The sequence below is a fragment of the Sebastes fasciatus genome, chromosome 12, assembly GCF_043250625.1.
Source record: "Sebastes fasciatus isolate fSebFas1 chromosome 12, fSebFas1.pri, whole genome shotgun sequence".
Lineage (NCBI taxonomy): Eukaryota > Metazoa > Chordata > Actinopteri > Perciformes > Sebastidae > Sebastes > Sebastes fasciatus.
This window is the reverse complement of record NC_133806.1, coordinates 9,041,440-9,051,125: the sequence shown is the minus strand read 5'-3', so window position 1 is coordinate 9,051,125 and position 9,686 is coordinate 9,041,440. Positions and strand designations below refer to the sequence as shown.

The window sequence follows — 9,686 nt, the reverse complement described above, 5'->3', positions numbered from 1 at the left end:
TCTGATATTTGAGAAAATACAGTATAAGATGTCTACCTTTGCCAATTATTTCACTGCTGTTGTTTTTGTTGTTGTTGTTTTTTCCATTTTCACTGAACCAAAAAAAAGAATATCTGAAATAATATACAAAAAGAACTTTTAAATTGCTCCACCCATTAAGTCAAACTGTGTGTGTTTAAATCCCCTGTCCTGCGCTCTGAATGCCATACCAAAATAGACACCGGTAAAGTTATGCCTGAGGTATTTATCAACATTTTTAGGCTGTTAAGAAGAAATGTAAGGAAAAAAAAATTTAACAGAGTTTTTATAACAACAGGTCCAAACGTTTACTACATTTTAAAATAATGACAATACTGATTATATTAATTTTATCTTCTTATCATCTGTGACCATGAAAATGCCATGTCACACCAACAATAGCAGTGAAATGTTTTTTGTTTTTTTTGGTAAAAAAACATTTTTTAAGACTAAAAATACATATATGTATGTAGTGTGACATCTGATATTTGAGAAAAAACATTATAAGATGTCTAACTTTGCCAATTATTTCAGTTTTGTTTTTGTTTTTGTTTCTGTTCATTTTCACTGAACACAAAAATAATAATAATTTACATAAATAACTTTTAAATTGCTCCTCCCATGAAGTCAAACTATTATGTGTGTGTTTAAATCCCCTGTCCCGCGCTCTGATTGGCTGGCAGGGAGCCTGGCTGATGTTCAAGCATTCATCAACATCTGGGAGAGAAAGTTGAGCCCAAAGTGGGCGGGGCCTCAACACAAATGCTCGAACGATCAACCAATCAGAGACGACATGATTCTAAACTCTGCTCTGTGATTGGACAGAACGCCTGTCAATCTCCAGTGAAAGGGGGCGTGGCCTCAGCGCAGCTCCCTGTGTGTTGTGATTTCAGTCTGTTCTCCAGTCTGCTCTCAGTAGTGAAGAGGCGCCTCTCTCTGCTGCTCTGGCGCTCTGGGATTACTCACCGTTTACCGAAGAAAACTAGCTCAAAAACTACACACTGCCTTTCTTTACCTCTTCAGTGTCTGCTCGGAGAGACAAAGACAGTTTATATGTGTTTCACATTGGACGTAGGAAGGAAACAATAAGGTAAGAAGTGGTTTCTCTTGCTATAGTTGAGGACTTTAAGCGGATGCTGCAGCTGCGCTCACTTTGCTCATTAAAGGAGTCTGATGCTCCCAAGTTTGCGCACAGCAGAGAGATTATATAGCATTTAAATGACGTGCGTTGATTTTAATCACATAAACGCAACATTTCTGACTGTTTTATGATCTTAAACTGAGCCTAAAGTTGATTTTGCAGTCCGGAGAAGCCTCTGTTTTTCTCTCTGCTGTGTTTTGGTCATTTTCTGCACTGAGGAGTGATGATGGAGCAGCATGTGACGTTACACTGGGTTTTGCAAGCTATTGGACATGGTGTTGTCCTCCACACTGTGGCACAAATTTGCAGATTTATTATATGCATTGTGTGCCAAAACCTGCAACACTTAAAAAAAAATCATGTTTTTTTGCTCTTTGTTGACTCAGTTCCTGCAAGAGTCCTCAGCAACAAATGTGTTTGTGCAAAGAAAAGCAACACATAAATGCTCCCTTTTTTCCTAGCACATAACGTTAACAAATCTATTAGAGCTTCTAGAACATAGAGACCACTGATCGATTATTATTGCTCACACTTTGCATAGATTATTCTACCTGCTAAATCATGCTTCATACTTCATCTGCAGTTTTGTCTTAAAGCCAAACTCGATGAGGGAAAACGATGAGCTCATTGTTCTAACAGGTTTCTGCTTTTTTTTTTGTGCACGCAGAGTTTCAGCATGTAGTCTCAGTATTGGACTTTGAGTATATTGCCTACGATTGCACAAAGAGATTAGAAACCTGTGTTTTTCTCCTTCATCCGATTCCCAGGAGCCTGTTGGTGGTTTATTTGTGTTGAAATGAGATGCTCAGAGCTGCTCTTGAGCCCATCCTCTGCAGAAGTGGGACTGTGATTTGTCTCAGCCTGTTGTGCATTAGCCCTCTCATCGCCCTCAGTGGGTGTTCAGTTTCAGTTGAGGCTAAGAACATTTCAACAATAAATAAATCTCTCCTTTTGCACAAACAGAGACAGGCTACACCACTACTTTCTTTTTCTTTCGATCTTGGTTTGTTGAAAGGCAACATGTGCCTTCTTGCCTGACTCAAAGGCAGCTTGGTCCTGTTCTTTCTCTCTGATCTATCCCTGGCCTTTGCAAAAGTTTTGCAGGCATTTTAAGAATGCATGTTGAGCCTAAGGGGCACATTGCCTCGATTTGAACAGACAACTTTTGCTCATTCAGAATGTGCCTCTTGTTTTGTATCTGTTGGAAGGGTAAACATCATGCACTTCCCTGATCCTAACCAGTCAGATGTCTAAGTGGAGACAGTGTGGTCGGATCTTGTGATTTTCCTGGGTTTCGCCCCTGTCCCCGCTCATCTCAGCTGCTGCGGTGATATCATCGGATGGGGAGGCCTGTGGATGGCTTGCGGTTTCCCTACCGCAGTTGTACAGTGACTTAGCACTCTGTGCTGCCTCAGAGGACATTGAAATGTGGTTTCAGGTTATTTTATTTGACATGTTGCCGGTCTGCTGACAAGCAGAGGTGCTGCTTCCCTGCAGGAGAAGTCCCGCGTAGCCGGAGATTGTGTCTGATACTTACCAGCATGTCTGTCTGCACTCCTGCTTATACCAGCCTATATATAGTGCATACAAATCTATATTCAACCCTCGTTTGTTGCGGTCTCCGACACTCGCAAACAATCAACTCCTCTCTCTATTTTTTTTTTAACTCGACACCATTAGGAAAGTCGCATTCTGCTGACGGGTGAGTAACAGTCGGAAATGTATGTGAGGGAGGGAGAGAGAGCAAAGCACCAGCAGCACATTCATTTCCTCGTCACCTCCGAAAATTGCTTGCTCTTTGTCCAGCTCTCATTTTCAGGCCCTGATAGGTCCGTTGCTCAGTTAGCATGGTTAATGGTGCATTTAGCCCAGTGTGTAATTTTATTTCCGATTTCCATTTCGGCACTTGCTTTTAGTTGGAAATGACAAGACGTCCCCGATGGAGGGGCCCCGTGTGTGCAGATGGCATCTTCCTAATGGCCCTCAGGGTAATGATGGTTGAAATAGGCTCCTAACCAGAGGCTGAGGACTGTGGCCCTTGGGGAACGTTCAGCAGGCCTATTTCCATTTTCATCATCGAGATAAAGTGCTCAATATCTGGTCATAGCTACATATAACACTCAAACACACACCGCTGGTCTGCAGCTTGGATTGGTCAGAGAAGAAAAAAACCTGTATTTCAGTGGGATACATGAAGACACGTTACATTAAACCCCCAGGCGAACTTGAAGTTGCTGAATTGCTGCACTCACGCTCATTCCCCCCCCCATTTCAAGCTCAGTGGAACTTAAGAGTATTGGATAATATTTTTTGGGGGGGGTTATTGTTGTGGCACTTCAACTGCAGTGATTTGTCTGAAGTGTCTCAGACCTCAAACACACGGCGGTGTTGTGCAACTGTCGATGTCGGGATGAATGGGCCGGTGCAGCGCCGTGCTTCAGCAAGCAACAGTTAATCTCCGCTCCTCATCCGCAACATATGGGACTTTGTTTGGCCCTGCACCTGAGAGAGGCACCGGCCTGTGGCACCTCATATTTCATTTTGATAATGGCTGGTTACCCGTGGCAACTGGGCAGCCAATGAGAACCCCGCTTCTTGAAACAGATAGGGGGGAAAAAAGGAGAAGAGGGTGGGTTGTGAGGATGTGAGCTCCAAGGATGTGTTCCTCCCCCCACCCCTTTCCCGGCTGCTTCTGTCCAGTGAAGGGTGTGGGACCCCTGGGGAGTGAATTATTACCTGTCAGCCCCACAGGCTCCCCGTCATCCATAATCCAGGGCTGACACAGCACAGGCCGGTCCAGGCTATCTTCTGAGACCACCGGGCCTTGGCCTCCAGGTCTGGCCCCCGTTTGGCCACAGCTGCTAAGAAATCACATTAACATGTTGCACCAAGCGTTACAAATGCACAGGTTGAGAATAGCAGGCAGACCTGCCTCGTGTCCTATGCGGCGTGGCTGAAGTGGGTCCTCCATCACTGTCCTGACTGGATGAGGCATTTCTTTTTCAATAGTTTTCAGCCACTCTTCCAACCGAGCAGAAACGGCTTCTTTAACTGCGCTTGGAGGAAAAAGTTTTCCCTTATATATTTGCTGATTCAGTGCACAGTATCTTTTTTTAAAGTTCATTTACAGATTGCCCGTGGCACAGACATAATGCAAACTGCCAATTTAGTTACATCCCCTTTTTTATTTTTGCAGAGTTGTGGAAGTCCAGGTGAATACAGTGGCTATTTTCAGCGCTGACGACCTTTTTCTCCCACTAGTCCAATCATCAGCCATTAGATTTGAGTCCTTGGAAGGCTCGCAATTACTTTTGATTCCAAAAACAGGCATGCAGTGGCTTGCCTCCTGTGGTCCCGGTGTGGTTAGTGCAGGACTGGAAATTATAGCCAAGCTGATGAGTGTGTAAATTTCGGGAGGAAAAACTTTTGAGTTCAGTGAAAGGCTGGAGGGAAGCAGAGGGAGAAGAAGAAAAAAGATGGCGGGAGGCGGCAGACCACAAACTGGACAAGTGACAGACCTCGGCCCGTCTGTCCAGACTGGCTGTCTTCCTGTGGTTTTGTCGAGCTGTTCTTCAGAAACGTTAACCCCTTGTCGAACATGGACTTGGGCGCCGCTTGCCAACCCGCCGCGGCCACAAGCAGCGCAGCAGGAACACTGCATGACTGTCGGGTTACGCTTCATGTAGCACAGTGGATGCAGTCCAGCAATTAGAGGGGGAAACATAACCTGTAGCTTGCAGTGTCAGCAGATTGCCTAAGATTTATATTTTTGGACCACATAGGGCCTCGTGTCTCATGAAAGCGTCGTTGTTAAAAATTAAAACCTCAATTGCTGTATGGTTTCAAGGATTTTATCCTCCTTTGTTTTCATTTCTATGTAAAGTCATGCACAAAAGTTTCTGTGTTTTGTTTGTGGTCATAATACTTGTAGATTCATGCTTTTTGTCTCCCTAACTCCTGTATCAGTTGCCCTTTTTAGAGGAAGCAGAGTAACTGTTCACTATACTGTATCATACACACACACACTTTGATCTGTATAGCAGGGAGGCTGTGCATGCTTGCCACAGGGCAGCTTGGAAGGAGGATGCACAACAAAAAGGATCTCTTATGAAAGGAAAAAAAAATGACTCATCCAAAAAGGAATCCTTGTCATTTTTCATGCATATTTCATGTGAAGAAGAAGCTAATGCCGCTTCATATGTGCATGGATTTTCATCATTTTAAAGGATTATTGGCTGATGACTAAGCGCAAAGATCTTCCAAAACTCCCATTCAGCCGCGTCACCCACAATCCCCGGAATCCTGTTTATTTTCAAAACCTTAACGCTCAGTAGGATAATATTAACTCCCCAAAGATTAAGATAATACAGACATCACAACACACTCCCTCTCACCACCGTGGAGAGTACAGAAAACATAACTTCCCCTCTAAATCCACTTGGGTTCTCCTCGCTCCGGTGTTTAATAGGAGGAAGCGACTGAAATAAGGAAACAAGTGTCTCTGTAAATAGCCTCTGGCCTTACATACCAGTTATTGATTGTTGAACTCTTAGTTGGGTGGGCTGGGGGATGGCAAAAGTGCATTGGTTTGTTGCTCTAAATGATCTCTTCATCACTTCATAATGAGTGCAGACCTCCCGCATCATTGATTAGCCAGCCAGGCTGAAAGTGGAGCAAATCGCCCCCCCTGACTTCCCAATCTCCCGCCAGTTTTGCTGGTAGAAGAGAAATTACATGCTACTGTGAAAGTTCTCAAAAGGAAACCTTTATTTAAGGCGATTCATATACACCACGAAACACAATAAATTACTGAATCGGCAGAGATTTTGCCATAATGTTTATGCCCTTAACTGCAATAAAACTAAAATGTACTGAAACTGACAGTTGGGGCTGTCCCAAATACCAATTTTTGGGCTTCGGTGAGAAATATTCAAAGGTATTCGAAGCTTCGCAGCACAGTACAGCAGACTGACATGTTCTTCTGTCCGTCTCCATCTTCCCCGTTTCAGCGTCCCTGCTGCACTACTGTACACACGCGCAATAAACAGTGATATTCGTCTGAAAACAACTAATAATAATTCATGTTGAATATGAATAATGTTGTGGTACAATGATTATGCAATGACGTTGTGGGTTGGAATGGCGTTATCAGCTGGAACCGCCAAATGAGAGCAGTGCAGAGCGACGGCAGGTGGCGCTAACATGCACTAAAAGGCAACGTGTATGTATGTAAACAAAGCACAGAGAAGCTCAGATTACAACAGACACAGAGGGAGAGAGACTTCATTCTCTGCTCAGGTAGACATTACTCCTCTATATCTTTAAATTGCAAATAGTTGTCGTCATATGCCAATTCGGTAGACAACCGCATTGCCCACCTCCACTGCAGCATCACCTTTTCCCCATCTCCATCTCCATCTTCATTGCCAAGTGCTCGTTGCTGTGGGTTTTTCTGTGCTTCGTTTCTCCGAGATTGGCTCTCAATCAAGCGGCGTGGGCGGCACCATAACGTCCTTTTCCTTGGTTTTTCAATTTGTGAAGTTTTCGTTTCTGTTAGTGGAGTTATTTTCTTTGCCTGTTCATCCATGGTGGCTATCACAGCTTGTACTAACAGCCCAGTTACTCTCCTATTTCCTGCAACAAACGGCTGTTGTTGCTGCAGGAAATGTAACCATCCATCTTGGTGCCAGAGGTTATTTCCCTGGAAAGACCTACCAGACACCCAGGGCCTCTCGCCACCTCAATATGATTTGGTGTTCACTCTTAAGAAGAGCGCTTGGCTCAGCAGACATTTTTCTTGTTTTCAGTGCATGAAGTTGAAATTGACACATGCCGCCTCAATTCGGAACATGTCTCGTCCCGAAAGGAACGCAGGTCTGTTGGAAATAATCCTTTTTTAATGAGTTTACTTTGTCCTCACATGACATGTTTGGCTGCATATCATGAGTAAAAGAACACCTTCTGCCTTTGGTGACAGATTGAAATCTCACATGTGATGGAATGATGAAATTGAGAGAAAACAAGGTTGATTCAGACATGATAGAAAAACAGGTTGCCTTCATTTAAGTTGGCTGATGATCCGTGAGAATCTGCTGTCAGCCGCGTCTATTTTGGCACAACTCTGTTTTTAGACAGTTCGTTAGTCTGTTTTTTAAATGCAAGCGAGTTGGACAAACTTCTCTGCCAGACATTTCATTTAGGTTTGATTTAGGAGTCAGCTGCACACCTAAGCTCCTGCTTTGTGCAATTTTAAGATAAGAAAACTTTATGTAGTTTTAATGCAGGTAATCTCGTGAAGGCTGTCTGTAGAAAGACTGAAGGTTGAGTGTGAATGTACAACAGTCGAGATGTGACACTGAGCAATCTGCTGAAATTTAGATTAGATTAAAGCTGCAAGTAATGATTATTTCCATTATAGATTGAATGTCTGTATGTTTTTACAATTAACTGATTAGTCGATTGACAGAAAATTAATCTGCAACTATTTTATTGCCAATTAATCGTTTGTAATTTTTTCATACACAAGAGAAAAAAAGTACCTACTCTTTGGCTATAGGAAATAGATCGTCATTTTACATAATTTTCAACATTTTATAGGCCCATTAATCTGCGACATGAATTAATGAATAATTGATAATTAAATGAATCATTAGTTGCCGCAATAGTTTGACCTGTACAGTGTATGAGGGTTGTGCAATTAATCAAATTTCAATTCAAACGGCAACTTCCGGGTCTGAGAAGTGAATCCAATGCTGAAGTGCCTTAAACTTGCATTCTTTCTAATGGCCAGCAGGGGGCGACTCATTTGGTTGCAAAAAGAAGTCAGATTGTATAGAAGTCTATGAGAAAATGACCCTACTTCTCAATTGATTTATTACCTCATTGTAAACATGAGTTTATGGTCTCAATCGCTAGTTTCAAGTATTCTTCAACACAGCATGATGTTCATTTAGTAAATTATGGTCCCATTTAGAGTAAAATAGACCATAAAGCAGGGTATGCTTTAGGGCATGGCTACCTTGTTATTGACAGGTTGCTACCACGGCGTTGTCCGGTCTGGGATTTGCCCTTGTTTTTGTCTAAGGACTTTAACCCTTTCACAGTGTGTTTTCAGTTTATGAAAGTTAATTATAACCATTTTGGTCGCCTGAAAATGTCTTATTCAGGGTTTGTTTGTACTTAGCTCCACCCTCTCGTGTCACTTCTGGTTGCATAAAACCAAGACGGCAACCGCCAAAATGCAGAACTCGTGGCTTCAAAACAGCAGTCCACAAACCAACGAGTGACGTCACGGTGACTACGTCCACTTCTTTTATGTAGTCTTTATGCAACCGATCTGACCCCTCTTGAAACACAGACCCCATCTCATTTACCATGCTTTTGGGTGTGACTTATTTTGCCGTCTCGTCACCGTTCATCTCTGCATAACCGATGTGTTTCTGATTTTAAATGTTTACAAATTGAGCACAATGTTCTTCATAGATCTAGCCTTCTTAATTTTTCTCAATGTGCACCAGATTGATGCATTTAACTTTAAAATATACAAAATGTTCTTTTCTAAATGCATGATGTTTCCAAAGTCAATGAGTAATCACATTAAATAATCTCAATATTTACCAAAATGATCGTGATTATGATTTTCGCCATAATTGAGCAGCCCTTCTGTGTGCTGTTTACACTGAAAATATTATGATATTTGATTATTTGATTAGATGTTTGAGGACTGATTATGTTATGTGTCCTAGTTTAGTGAAATCCAGCAGAAATGCACCGCACTGAACACATACCGTTCTGAGTCCTGGAACGAAGGTTGCAAAGTGTTGTTGTTGGAAAGGTAGTCCCCATTCCTGAGGCCGCTGACTGCTGATCTATACAGAACAGAGGGTGATGCTAAGCAATGGGGGTTAAGAGGTTTTGACAGAGTGAGACTGAGGGATTGAATATCTGATAGATTTTTTTTTGGGTTTCTCTTTTGATAATCCGTTGCACAGCAATTGTCTGGCTTGTCACATCTTGGCTAAAGCAATTAGGCTGACTGCACGAGGGAGGGGGTGGGGGGGGTCTGCTGCTTAGTTACTATAGAAGTAATTCTGAGTTATGATCGTGTCTCATTGTTGCTTATTGGAGTTTTTGGAAATGAGAATTTTTATGGTCCTGGAACGTGAAATGAAGCAGGAAATTAAAAACCTAAGATAAGCCATTTTTTTCTGTCCTCTTCACACAGTAATGCCCCATCATATCCCATCTCTGCTCTGCACACGCTCACAAGGTGACAGGTATTTACATATTTAATTTATTTAAGTGTTCAGAGAAAATATGCTATTTTTTTTTTTTCAGAGTTATCACAGGTCTTTTGAAAACGGAATGGGCTCTCCTCCGTAATGTGACATGCGTACCTTCAGTGAGGGACGCTCTCTCGCTCCCCCAGGGACCCTAACTGCATCTCATTTCCAAACTCTCCAAAAATAGCAAAGCCGTTTGACCTTGTTCCTTGGAAAGTTGACCAACTCCCACCACACCTCCTGCC

At 42.6% G+C, this 9,686-nt stretch overlaps 1 protein-coding gene across 6 annotated transcripts in view; it reads left to right on the top strand.

Annotated features, from left to right (window-relative positions):
• Nucleotides 1-926: 926 nt before the first annotated feature.
• sema6cb (semaphorin 6Cb) overlaps nucleotides 927-9,686 on the top strand; it is a 189,546-nt gene continuing 180,786 nt past the window's right edge. For all 6 annotated transcript variants that reach the window (XM_074653012.1, XM_074653014.1, XM_074653013.1 and 3 more), the window contains exon 1: nucleotides 927-1,108. The gene's annotated coding sequence lies outside the window, so the exon portion shown is untranslated. The remainder of the gene's footprint in view (nucleotides 1,109-9,686) is intronic.